At 36.7% G+C, this 14129-nt stretch overlaps 1 long non-coding RNA gene across 1 annotated transcript; it reads left to right on the top strand.

Annotated features, from left to right (window-relative positions):
* The first annotated feature begins 3861 nt into the window (after window positions 1-3861).
* LOC103045924 (uncharacterized) lies at window positions 3862-9847 on the top strand. The gene is made up of 2 exons (XR_007427932.1): window positions 3862-4153; window positions 7332-9847. It is a non-coding gene; the product is annotated as an uncharacterized LOC103045924 (long non-coding RNA).
* Window positions 9848-14129: the final 4282 nt, after the last annotated feature.

Here is a 14129-nt window from a genome sequence, read left to right as displayed (position 1 = left end):
GCGGGACTTTCTTCTTGAACCGGCACCACGATTGGTTAAGAAACACACAGCGGTCAGTCGCCTCAATAATAAAGTTTTTTTACTTTTAAATTTACGGGAAAATACTAATACGGGAGGACGGCGGGAAAGGGGAGTAAAATATGGTAGTTTCCCGGCCAAAACTCTTTTCGCAATCAGAACAGTGATGCAGTTTCTCTCCTGTGTGAATAAGATGGTGTCGATGGAGCGTACCCTGTTGAGAAAAAATCTTTCCACAGTGTGAGCAGTGGTAGAACTTTTTTTTGGTGTGAATGCATTGGTAAATTTTCAGATCACTTTGACTGATATTCCTTCCAAACTCTTGGCATTTGTGAGTCCCTTTCTGTATTTCTCTGCAATTGTCTGAATGATGCATTAATGTGAAGTGTGTCAAGTGATGATTGTTGAATCCTTCTACTGGAGCTTCTTCTGGAGACCATTTTATACTGTTTATCCTGTTCAGGCAGGATTAGCAGCTTTGTCTTTTTTTAGAAAGAAGGAAAAAAAACTCAACGTGAATTGCATTAAATGTACAGTGGGTATGGAAAGTATTCAGATCCCTTTAATGTTTTTACTCTTTATTTAATTGCAGCCATTTGCTAAAATCAAAAAAGTTCATTTTATTTCTCATTAATGTTCACTCAGCACCCCATCTTGACAGAAAAAAAACAGAACTGTAGATTTTTTGCACATTTATAAAAAAAAAATCCTGAAATATCATCAATATAATCATAAGTATTCAGACCCTTTGCTGTTTAACTCACATGCTGTCCTTTTCTTCTAATCCTTATTGAGGTTCTACTCCTTCATTAGAGTCCAGCTGTGTTTAATTAAACAGATTTAACTTGATTAAGAAATTGAGATGGGAGAAAGTTTCACAAAGTCTACTATCACTGCAGCCCTCCACCAGTCGAGGCTTTATGGTAGAGTGGCCCAGCAGAAGCCTTTCCTCAGTGCAAGATATATAAAAGCCTGCATAGAGTTTGCCAAAAAAACACCCAGACTATGAGAAATATGACTCTCTGGTATGATAAGACGAAGATTTAACTTTTTGGGTTTAATTCTATGCGGTATGCTATGCTCATCACCTGCCCAATACAATCCCAACAGTGAAACATGGTGGTGGCAGCATCATGCTTTGGGGTCGTTTTTCAGCTCCCGGGACAGGACAACTGGTTGCAATGGAAGGAAAGATAAATGCGGCCAAATACAGAGATATCCTGTAAGAAAACCTCCTCCAGAGTGCTCTGGACCTCAGATTGGGCTGAAGGTTCACCTTCCAACAAGACACCCGAAACACACAGCTAAAATACTGTAACAAAGGAGTGTCTTCCGAAGAACTCTGTGACCATTCTTTACTGGGCCAGCCAGAGCCCTGACCTAAAACCCTATTGAGCATCTGTGGAGAGACCTATAAAAACGGCTGTCCCTCAACTTTCACCTCCAACCTAACAGAACTAGAGAGGATCCCCAAATACAGACGTGAAAATTGTTGCATCATTCCCAAGAAGACTCTTGGCTGTACTAGCTCAAAAGGGTCCTTCTACTCAATACTGATCAAATGGTCTGAATCCTTTTTTAATAACGGTTCGGTTCGGTTGTTTTGATCCGCACCCAAATGTGATTACTGTTCTCACACCTGTTCAATTAAACCGCACCAAGGGTACAAATTAACCACTGAGTCCATATTCTAGTCCTCAATTCTAATTTTTCAGGTTAAAGGTTTTTCCTCCTTTAAACAGCTATAACATGTATTAATATCAGGCTACAAACAGGACTGCTTTATGAATACATGCAACGCAACTCTGTCTTAAAAGCATTTGACACTGTTTTACTCTTATTCAGTGTGGGCATACCTTTTGCTAATATTACTTTTATTTTTTTACACTTACGTTTTAAGTTAACTGATCATTTATCAGTTTTAAAATCTGTTATTTCACTTGTTTTAGTGCTTTTTAAAAATTGTTGATCCACAGCATAGAGGCTACAAAACTCAAACTATGCAACTATTCAACACACCTTTAACCCAAATATCTCAAATAAAATGAAGTAGCCTAAAATACACACTTACTGCCAGTGATGTCAGTAACGCGTTACTAAGTAATCTGACCCTTTTTTTCAGTAATGAGTAATCTAACACGTTACTATTTCTAATTCAGTAATCAGATTAAAGTTACTTATTCAAGTCACTGTGCATTACTCTCTCTCTCTTCACCTCACACACACACACACACACACACACACACACACACACACACAGTAGATAGGTTTGAGGAGAAGGGCGTGACTAATTTGCGATACAGAGAAAACTGGGATGGAGTGGAATGGAATGGAGTGGCAATTCTAATTACAATGCACTGTACTGTGGGCAGTCAAACAAAATCCCGGACGATTTTGAAATTCCCCCCGGACATTTTTTAGGTCTCAAAAGTAGGACATGTCCTGGAAAAAGAGGACGTCTGGTCACCCTACTACAAACCAAATTGCGATTATGTTTGGACCGGCTGGTCAGCTGGTCATGATTGTACTCCAGCCTAAACTGACCAAACTAAAATCTGGTCTACACTTATCAAACTCTGAGCTGTTCCATCAGCTCAGCCAGCCTGAACAGCTGAACTGCCCTACACTTATCAAACTCACAGGAGGAGCTGGGACTGGGGAGCGATGTTTTGATTCGACCCATATTTAAATAATAAATAAATGAAAAAAGTATTAAATACTTTAGTAGGTGTTGAAGCACGAATTACATTTTTGCTAAATGTAAAATTTAAAAGTGCTCCAAAATGTTCATGCAGTAAAAAAAAGTAAATTTATTTTTCAAATATATATATTTATACATAAATGTAATTCCAAGTGAAAATAAAGGTTGATTGATTAATTGATTAAAACACATGTGATACTGAGTGTAATGGTTTTGAACAGCAGCAGCCAAATCATACCTAAGGACATTTAATCTGTTTTGTTTTGTCCTCTAAAACTAGCAATTAAAATATTTTACACTCACTTCACAAATAATAAATGTACAAATATGGTACCACAATGTTCACTTTACTCAAACATATACCTATAAATAGTCCAATCAGAGAAACTGATTATTATGAAGTGGTCTCAGAGCTGTACACTGTCAGAAAAACTGTACGCTACAATGTATAAAATGTGCAAATGAAGCCTTACATGTACAACATGATCTTACAAATGAAAAGGAGTATAATACAAATGTCCTCCTAAAGCTCCTTTTCCGTTTTCTGTGTGCTGAAATAATATAAAGGATCTGTAAAAAAGAAGAAATGTTAAATTTGTGCCACAATTAAAAAGAATACACCATACATGATGTTATGTAATAAAAGTTTGGGAGAAGGACCACGCCCGAACTCCACGTTCTAACTTAACCCCGTATCAATCAACCGTCCTATAAATACCTCCCCTAACTAACTACCTCTCCTGACGAAAGTTCGCAACCCACCTCCTCCCCAACAACCCCTATTTTCTACTCTTCCACTTCTTATTAAATAGAAAGGGGGGGTATAACTGCACGCTTCTTCGGCACGCAGTTCAGAACTCCAGCCCAAAACTCCCCGAGTTCCCTCCCCTTTTCTTCCTGCTTTCTCTACTTCAATCAGGCGTGGTCCGCACTTAGCAAACATGTAATCAAGGCACATGTGTATAGCTGTAAACTAAAAAAAATAAGATTATCTTATTTATCTTATTTATGATTTTCAGGATTCGTTCACAAAAAAACATTTTAGATTTGTTTTTGCTAAAGTTTGTTTTTTTCTTGAATCAGTTCCTTTAGCTACAGTCAAGTAGGAGAAGTAATTAGGAAAATAATACAGGCATGTTCGCAATGGGAACTGGGCAGTGTTTGGAGGTCTGTGCAAAATCTTACTAAGTAATTTAAGCAATAATACACTAGAGGGAGGCAAACAACATGTTATAATGGCCCTGCTGTGCGGAGGAGCGTTCCAGGATCACGTGGTGTGAGTGTGGTGATGCAGGCCAGGTGGGGGCGCTGTCTTTGTATCTGTGCTTCAATAACTCAGTGGAGAAGAAGGAGGTCGTGTTTTGATCTGAGATACAGTAACGTTACTCTGGAGGATCAGACTTTCTGCAGGAGGAACAGTAGGAACGGGTGAAGGTATGGAGCCGTTCTTTTCCTCTAAACGGCTGCTTTACATCCACTCTTATTATTTTATTTACTCTTATTAGACTGAGAAAAAGGATTTATAAAGCTTTTGGATTTAAGCCCAGACAGAAGCAGCTCCGCCCCGCTGGATTAGATCTTCAGCTCCTGAGCTCTGATAGACGCTGTGTTTCTGTTTTATTTAGTATTTATATAGTTAATGTTGTAAAGCGGATTCTGAGATATATCCTGTATGTTCTGCTGTTTGTTTTTCGCTCGTGCTAACAGTAGTGATGTGTTGTTTATGTGCAGGAGCTCCGCTGTAGTTAACTAGGTTAGCGGTTAACCTGGTTTGTGTTTGGGTTTATTGTGATTAACAGGTAGATTAAATTGTGTTGGGTAATCAGTCTGAGTGTTTTTGCTTCACGTCATTATCAGAAAACTGTGCCTTTGACCTTTTTCTTTACTATTATTTTTTCATGTTCATGAGACTACACAGAAATACACCCTTGATCATTTTCATGATTTTCCTTTATAATTATTGGTTGTTTGGATCAGCAATTTCAGTTAAATATATCATATAGCAGGTAAACATATTGATGTTTGAGAAGTGAAATGACTTTATAGGATTTACAGAAAATGTTCAACAATTATTTAAACTAAATCAGGCATGTGCAAAACGTTGCGCACCCCTACAGAAAAATTACAGCAATATTTAGAAGATCCTCCTTTTGCAGAAATAACAGCCTCTGAAAGGTTCCTACAGCTTCCAATGAGAGTCGGATTACTGGTTAAAGGTATTTTGGATCATTCTTCTTTACAAATCATCTCCAGTTCAATCAGGTTTGATTCAGGTTTCTGATCATGAACAGCTTGTTTTAAATCACACCACAGATTTACAATAATATTTAGGTCTGGGGACTGAGATGATCTGAGATGATCATTCCAGAATGTCAATAAATCAATCAATCAATCAATCAATCAATCAATCAATCAATCAACATTTATTTTCACTCGGGGAAAAAACATTGAGGGTGTCCCTTATTTACAATGTTGCCGAGCCTTTATAACATCAAAGAGATTAAACACATTTAATAATAATTTAGAATTAATAAGAAATCAAATAGTAAAATAAATAAATAAATAAATAGTACTAAATCAACATTTAATAAAAATATATATGTAAAACAGAAAATTCTGAAATACCATAAAAAAACAAATTTGACGCATAAGATGTACAAAATTAATAAAATATAAAATAAGTAAATAGATAATAATAATAAAAGTAAAGTAAAATGTTAAAAATGATATGTGATTAAATGAATAATTGAACTAAGAACAAGAATGAAAATATAAAACATTAAAATGAAAAAAGTAATAATAAATAAACCAAAAATAAATAAATAAATAAATAAAAGAAAATAAAAGAAAAATGATAAACTAATAAAAAAGTCATTTAAAACAGTCACAGCCTTTCTGATAGTGATTCGTTACTAGATAGTGATTAGTTTACTTTTGTATGTTGCACTTTTTGCTCTGCATAAATGCTTTAGTATTTTGAGATTTTGAGCAGTGTTTAGGGTCATTGTCTTGTTGAAGTATCCAGTACAGCTTCCACTTTCTCACTGATTCTAGAATATTGTTCTCAAGAATCTGCTGATATTGTCTGGAATCCATGCGACCCTCAACTTTAACAAGATTCCCAGTACCTGCACTGATCACACAGACCCACAGCACAGTTCTTTTCCACTATCCATACCGTCCTCCAAATAACTCAATTTTAGTTTCATCTGTACACAGCACCTTATTCCAAAATGAAGCTGGCTTGTCCCTATGTTCTATAGCATACCTCAAGCAACTTAACCCTCTCTTAATTGGATTCATCTGTGTATGTAGGTCAAGGGTCAATGAGAGTACCAAACAAATTTTGTGTTTCAATAATTAGTGCTAAATGTATTCAAATCAGTAAAACCACAGGGCTGCCCAAATTTATGCACCTGCCTAATTTAGTTTAAAGAATTGTTGCACACTTTCTGTAAATCCTATAAACTTCATTTCACTTCTCAAATATCACGGTGTTCATCTGCTGTATAATATATATTAAACTGAAAATACACTGCCTGGCCAAAAAAAAAGTTGGCTTCAAAGAAAAAAGAAAAAATACACTCTTAATATGTGCTTGGACTGCCTTTAGCTTAGATTGCTGCACGCATTCACTGTGGCATTGTTTCAATAAACTTCTGCACTGTTACAAAATTCATTTCAATCCAGTGCTGCATTAATTTTACACCAAGATCTTGCAGCATTGATGATGGTAGAGTCTGACCACTGCACAAAGTCTTCTCCAGCACATCCCAAAGAACAAACCAGAATAAGTTTTATATTTTCTCAGTCAGCTTTATGACAGTCACCTCAAATGCCTTCCAGTTAACAGCTGTGCTGAACTGAAAAAAAAGTTATTTACTTTAATATCTTGCTCCTCTTAATGTGTTTGAGAGCATCAGTTAAGAGGTAGTAAAGAGGTAGAGGTACAGGTATACAGTGAATATCTCAATTTGAGTAATAATCTAATTCAGATTATGGCAAAAACTACTTAACTAAGTAAAGAAACAAATACATATAGAAATAAGGTGCAGTCACAAAGGGGGGGGGGGGTGATGTAGTAAGGGGGAAGTTGAGGGTTCATGTAATTCGGTTATACCAGTCTTGTGTTCAGAGGCATGATTGCTTTCGGATACAAACTGTTTTTTAGGCGGGTTGTCCTGGAAGAGATGAAACCCAGGGTGTGAAGAATCATTTAAAATGTCCATAGCTTTCTTGTGGCATCTGTCTATGTAGATCTGATCGAGAGTTGGCAGGGTGCAGCCTATCGTTCTCTCTGCTGCTCTAACAACCCTGTGGAGCACTTTTTTTGTCCGAGGCTGTGCTGCTGCCGTACCACACGCACAGACCGTATGTTAGAATGTAAAGATGTTTACCAGAACATTAACATTGACTAGATATTGTGTGACTTTCACGCCATACATGTTATACAAACATTATGTGGTATTAGCTTTTAACTTCTTAGTGGCTACATTTATGTTGTAAGTTTGTTTTAAATGTAGGAGCAAAAATAACTAAATGATGAATTAAGTAGTTAAATGGTGTGTTGCTGTATTTCACACAGGTTTTATTTTTTCTTTGCATTTTCCAGAAACCAGGGCCGTCCTGATCCAAGTCTTCTTCCTCTCCTACTGTCGACTGATTGACTGATTGAATCTACTTCAAAGTTTCCAAGCTGCTGAAAGAAGGTGGGACTGTGGCATCCAGAAGAAACACAAGTACACGACAGACATCTTCTGCTACAACTTAGATAAAAATGAATACAAGTACGGACGAGGAGAAAATGCACCAGTGCCCGGAGTGTGGGAAGAGTTTTGCTAAGCAGAGTGGCCTTCAAACGCACCTGCGCACTCACACAGGAGAGAAGCCTTTTCACTGCTCAGACTGTGGGAAGAGTTTTACTCAGCAGAGTACTCTAGTACAGCACCGACTCATTCATACGGTGGTGAAACCGTATAACTGCTCAGAGTGTGGAAAGAGCTTCAATAGACTGAATCATCTTCAGATACACAAGTTTATTCATGCAGGAGAGAAGCCCTATCTCTGCTCCGAGTGTGGAAAGAGCTTCACTCAACAGTGCAATCTCCTACAACACCAGCGCATTCACACCGGAGAGAAGCCGTATCACTGCCCAGAGTGCGGGAAGAGTTTTACTCAGCAGAGTACTCTCACACAACACCGGCTGATTCACACAGGAGAGAAGCCCTATCACTGCTCATACTGTTGGAAAAGTTTTACTCTGAAGAGTAATCTCAAAAAACACCTGCACCTTCACACAGTAGGAAATCCGTATCACTGCTCGGTGTGTTTGAAGAGTTTTACTCAACAGAGTACTCTCAAACAACACCAGCTCATCCATACAGGAGAAAAGCCACATTACTGCGCAGAGTGTGGGAAGAGTTTTACCAGGCAGACTCATCTCCAACAACACCAGCGCATTCACACAGGAGAGAAACCATATCACTGCTTAGGCTGCGAGAGGAGCTTCAGCCATTCAAATAGGTTTAAGACACACAAGTGCACTAATAATAGCCATGAAAACGGGCAGTAACACACCTACAACTATACCAGATATAGGGTAAAAACTGAACTTGCACTGCACAGATTCTGAAGAATATTTCTAAAACAAAAAAATGTTTTTATAGTATTTGTAACAGCATTTATGTACATATTTAGTTCAAGCTCTTACTTTCACCATGTAATCAATCGTCTTTAGCAATGTATGTGATTTATACGCAGTGTAATTAGCAACATAACTCGCACTTTAGACCAGGTATGGTACCTTTAGGGCCTTCAGTGCACCAATATGGGGGCAAAGTGTAAATTTAGGATTATTGCATTGGACTTAAGATCTGTAGATCTTTTTAAAAAATATTACATATTTTAAAAAAGATTATTATTTTGTCAAAATGTCTTAAATCCACTCCCAACGGTCTATACAATGGCACAGACATGAAACAAAATTTTATTTTTTTATTTATGTAAATTGCATTTCGCAATTTCTATCTTTAATATGCAAGTTAATTATTCGTTTATCTGATCTTATCTGTCCAAACAATGCTTTTTATGGCTTTGGGGGACACTATGTTGGGTATATTCATTATTTGCTTTTAGCTAGAGAAGATGATTCTACAGTCATTGGGAAGTGCACATTTTGCATTGGACTTTTTATTCAGTGTAAAAATATTTCCATTTGTATTTCTGCAAACTTTTGTTTAAGCATCGTCATCACAATGTGCAATAGTCAAATCTAGTGATGTGAGTAACGCTTACTTTTTTCAGTAACAAATTATCTAATAGGTGTAATAAAGTAACTTGTAATCTAACTTTGTTAGTTTTAAAATAAAGTAATCCATAAAGTAACTAAGATACTTTTTAAAGGGGTAATCAGTAATCAGATTACTTTTTCAAAATAACTATGCAATCACTGGTTACATCTCAGTTTGTGCAATGTAATGTAAGCTCAAATAAACCACACACTTTACGCTACAACTCGCATGTGCACAAACTTTTTACAATGTTTTAATTTGACTTCAAATGTCATTTAAACTACTCAAATCTATGATAAACAGAGAGCTTTATTAATATCATATCGTATTGCATCTTTTCTGGAGAAAACTGGTACAAATTCCTGCATTGTTTAATATTGCATTATATATCAGAACAAAAACAAATATTTCACAGGCCTAGTTTGTAAACATATTTATGGTGGTGCTTTTTTTTTTTTTTTTTTTTTTTTGTGAAAAGGTAATTTGTGTGGTATTAAAAACGTTTCCCCATGTCTGCATATACCATTAAGTAATTCAAACTAATTGCTTAGGCCAAACCAACCCTATGCCATCCCTCCATCCCTATTCTCCCACCAATTAACCAGCCCATCCTTTGAAGGAGTTGAGATGCATTGTTGTGTGTAGCTCAGTGTGTGAGTTTTTTTTTTTTTGTCTTACTTAAGAAAGATATTTATGTTTAAAAATTTCAGCAGTGATGTTCAATGTGCTTTTTTTTTATTCTGGCTGATTGACAATCAAAAAACTTATTTATTTTCACATATTTGTTTTCATAAAGTTCCCATGCTAGATTGAAGTGGCACTAACTAGCTAGCACTTAAGTAGTACTTATACTAAAAAAGCTTCACTCATTAAGTCATTAACTACTTTATACAATTTGTTTTTAACTGTATTTGATCTCTCAAAAGTAAAATTAACCACAGAAATCAGTTTTAAAAACATCATCCTGATCTTTGGTAAAAAGGCTGCTTGACAGGTGGGAATGAGGTGTTTGACAGGCTGGACCTGTAGAGTTTCCTTTCTGTTTATTACATGGAGTATCTGATGTGTAATCTAATATACATTAACTGCACTTTTACTGTTAAAACATTAAACTGACTGTATATTCAGTGAACATATTGCTGAAGCTTAAAAAGGTAGTCTGAGACATCCTTTGTAAAGAAGTGGTGAGTTTACTTAATCAATGGAAAAGTCTGGCTCACCTTTTTCACCATTTTTATTAGCCCTAAGGCCATGGGTGGTCTAAATCATTAGTACTTATGATTTAATCAATTGTTTTTTTCCTATTCTTTAGCATTGTGTACCCAAAGCTTGTTTCTGTTAGCATTAACTTATGTCTAATGGTATAATAGTGGATGTGTTTAAAACTGAAATTATACGGTATATTATTGCATGCTATTAATGGCATGTTTTCTTGTGATTTTTTTTTATAATTTTCTTTCTGTAATTGTGTCTATTCTAATTATTGCATTCAAATAAAGGCTCAGTGATATATTTGTGACGTTGGTGGTATTATCATTAAAAAATGACCAAAGTTAGTAATAAAGGAAGAAAATCATAATCATTTACGATGCATTGGTGTTGTTTTTTTTACCTCTTATCGAAGAGGTGAACATTTTCTGGTGTGTTTTTATGGATCCTAATATTTCTCTGGACACTGAAAATAGAGCCTGGAGATCCAATCACACCATAGGCCTGTGTATTGCCAAGAGCTTGATATGATATTTATCACAATATGGGGGTTAGAATTCAAGATATTGCAATAGGTAACAATGCTGTTAGCTAGGCGATACATTGTGATTGTTTAAATCAAATTTTAAGAAAGAACTGTTAAAGCATAAGAACACTAATTTATATAATAATTTATATGAGTCAAATACAAGTTTACTTTTAATACATTCAGAACAGTGAAATCTAACAAGCGAGTACTACTCTAAATTAACCACTGTTTGACACCAATCAATTAAAAGTCAATATTGTGTTATTGGAAATTGATAAAGTATTGCAAACAAAAACATCACTATACAATGCAATACTGATATTTTCTTACATCCATTCCGCACCTTAGAGAGCCATATTCAGTTACACATCTCATTCTAGAGTCACAAAATTGTGAACTTTAGATTCTGGTTTTTCTGTTTCTTCACTAGCAGGACATTGATGAAGGTGGGGTGGCATTACCCACAGGGAATATTACTGCTACAGGTACTGCTGTAGCACAATGCTTTCTGAGTTCCAGTAAAAAAAAAATAAAGAAATTGGCACTTGAACTAAATACGTTGCTCTCTAGGTAAAAGTGGTAGTTTAACATAAATTATGAATTATTTGATATTGCTGTTTATGTAACAACATAAGTTAGATGTTATCACATTTTGCTTCTTAAAAGTAAATAACAAAAAAGATAAGCTGTAAAACAGTCAGGACAATGGCTCTATTGTGACGTGGTCTCAGCTTAGAAACATAGTCGAGAGCTGGTTTATGGCAAGCCTGTCCACTTCCAATGTCCCTGGGGTTATCAGAAAACTACTGCCAACTGCTAAAAGGAGCCCGCAAGTGAGTCCAAAATAAAGGTGGGTGAATGGAGCTAAACAGCTTAAACACAATTTAACAGTAGTTCCTATCCGCTTGGCCATGATATTCCTTGAATTTGGCAAGGTAGAGGGATGTATTTATAAAATGTTTATATATGTGCATGTCTCTACAGAAATAACTGCAGTATTTTCAGACTGGAGTAGATGTACTCTATCAAAAAGTATTCTACATTTTTGTACTGAAGTATTGCAAGTAGTATACTGTAAAATGTAGCACTGAAGTACTGAAAGTAAAAGTACAGTCCTGTGTTATATAGTTAATGCAGAAAGCAGTGGAAAGTTAGCAGAGTAAAAGGCAGAACGGGAGCCGCGAGATCTAATTCAAACAGCTTGATCTTTTGATTCACTAATTGATGAGCAGCTTCATCAAACCTGGTGACAGTGCAGAGCACTGGCTCTGGCTTTAGGGATAATGTGGGTTTGGAATGATTATGAACATTTTTATAATTGTAATGAGAAATGCAGCACAAACAATGTATGAGAAGACAATATGTGTACAATACAGCAGGGACACAAATAGACATACATGAGACAAAAACAAGGTGCAGTAGTGTGGGGAAGAAATAGATATATAAATATAAGTAAAAAGAAATAAGATATATAATCTAAAAGAGTGGGAGACACTAAATGTACAAAACAACAAGACACAATAAACATACATAAGACGAAAGACAATAGTGCAACATTGATGGTGATTGAGATGGAATGACAGTATAAATAGAACCCGTATAACGGTAGTGCAAATATGGTATATAGCTTAAGGCTGGTAAAGTGAATGAGTGCTTAAAGTACTTAAAGTGCAAGTATATCAGTAGTGCAGGTATTGGGTGTGTAGTGCAAGTCCATTTGAAAGAGACCAGTACTGTGTGTATTGTAGTGCAGAGTTTCAGTACTGTATTGGTGGGGGTTGGTGTTGAGGGCAGGATTGGGATGGGGGGTTAGAGCAGGAAGAGAGTTCAGCATCCTCACAGCCTGATGGATGGGGCTGTCTCGCAGTCTGCTGGTCCTCGCCCCGAGACTCCTCAGTCTCCTCCCTGATGGCAGCAGGCTGAAGAAGCTGTGTAGTGGGTGGGAGGGATCTCCTGCCAGCCTAGGATTAGAGCAGTAAGAGAGAGGTGTGTGTGTGTGTGAGGTAAGAGATGTGAGTAGATGGTAGATGAGGAGAGACAATTGAATATAGTCTTGCCTCTCAGGAGTGCATTATGTAATTTTGTTAAACAAGATAAATTGTCATCATGCACTTAATTTTCTTTTCTTCTTTTCAGAAATAAGTGACATCCTGTTGCAAGTGTCACTTTTTCCACCTGTGTGAAATCTAGTACCTTAGACACATGCACAGTCAGGAAATTTCACAAAGCTGAACATTAATTAAGGTTACGAACATGTCATCCAGAAGAACCTCCAGAACTCTTAAATTAAAGGCTTTTGCTACATCTCACAAACACATGAAGCAAAGTACAGACAGGGAGAAAACTCACTTCTGCTCACAGTGCGGGAAGAGTTTTAACTCTCAGGGCAATTATGAACGACACCAGCTCGTCCACACAGGAAAAAAACCCTTTCACTGTTTGGAATGTGGGAAGAGTTTTAATCAGAAGAGTACTCTACAACAACACCAGCGAGAGAAATCACACAGGAGAGAAACCGTATCACTGCTCAGACTGTGGGAAGAGCTTTACTGTAAAGAGTTATCTCCAGCAACATCAGCGTGTTCACACTGGAGAGAAGCCGTATCCCTGCTCTGAGTGCGGGAAGAGTTTTACTCAGCAGAATGCTCTCCGTCAGCACCAGCGCATTCACACTGGGGAGAAGCCTTTCCATTGTTCAGACTGTGAGAAGAATTTTAATCAACTTAGTAATCTCAGACAACACCAGCACACTCATACTGGAGTAAAACCATACTAGTGCTCAGACTGTGGGAAAAGTTTTAAACAGCAGGGTAATCTCCAACTCCACCAGCGCATTCACACTGGAGAGAAACCGTATCACTGCTCGGACTGTGAAAAGCAGTTCAGACTTTTAAGTACATTTAAAAGACACAAGTGCTCTAAGATCACACAGAAATGGGTAGTAACTCACCTACAACTTTTCAAGGTTCCAAACACCCAGATTTAATGCATGTATGATATAAGTCTTGTTTGTATTGTAAAAGTCTTTTAAATAATATCTAAGGAGCTTATTTTTCCACAATATTTTACAGTTTGTCACAAAAAATAGTCATTTAGATATTTTGGATATGTACATTTGAAATTTAAGTGGTGGGACAGGAAATGTACCAAAATCCTGGAATGTTCCTTATACCAGCAGATTCCAGTAGCTCTCCACAAGTGGTTTTTGGCTCTTGGACAACTCTTCTGATAATTTATGTCACTTCTCTGTCTGAAATATTGTGGTCGTGGTCGTGGCCAGTTTGTGGTGAAATTATTTTCTTTCCACTTCCTGATTATGGCCCCAACAATGCTCACTGGAACCCTCAGTAGCTTAGAAATTCTTCTGAAACCAAAGCCATCA

This window comes from Astyanax mexicanus, chromosome 21 (assembly GCF_023375975.1).
Source record: "Astyanax mexicanus isolate ESR-SI-001 chromosome 21, AstMex3_surface, whole genome shotgun sequence".
NCBI classification, from domain to species: Eukaryota; Metazoa; Chordata; class Actinopteri; order Characiformes; family Acestrorhamphidae; genus Astyanax; species Astyanax mexicanus.
This window is presented reverse-complemented; position numbering and strand designations above follow the sequence as displayed.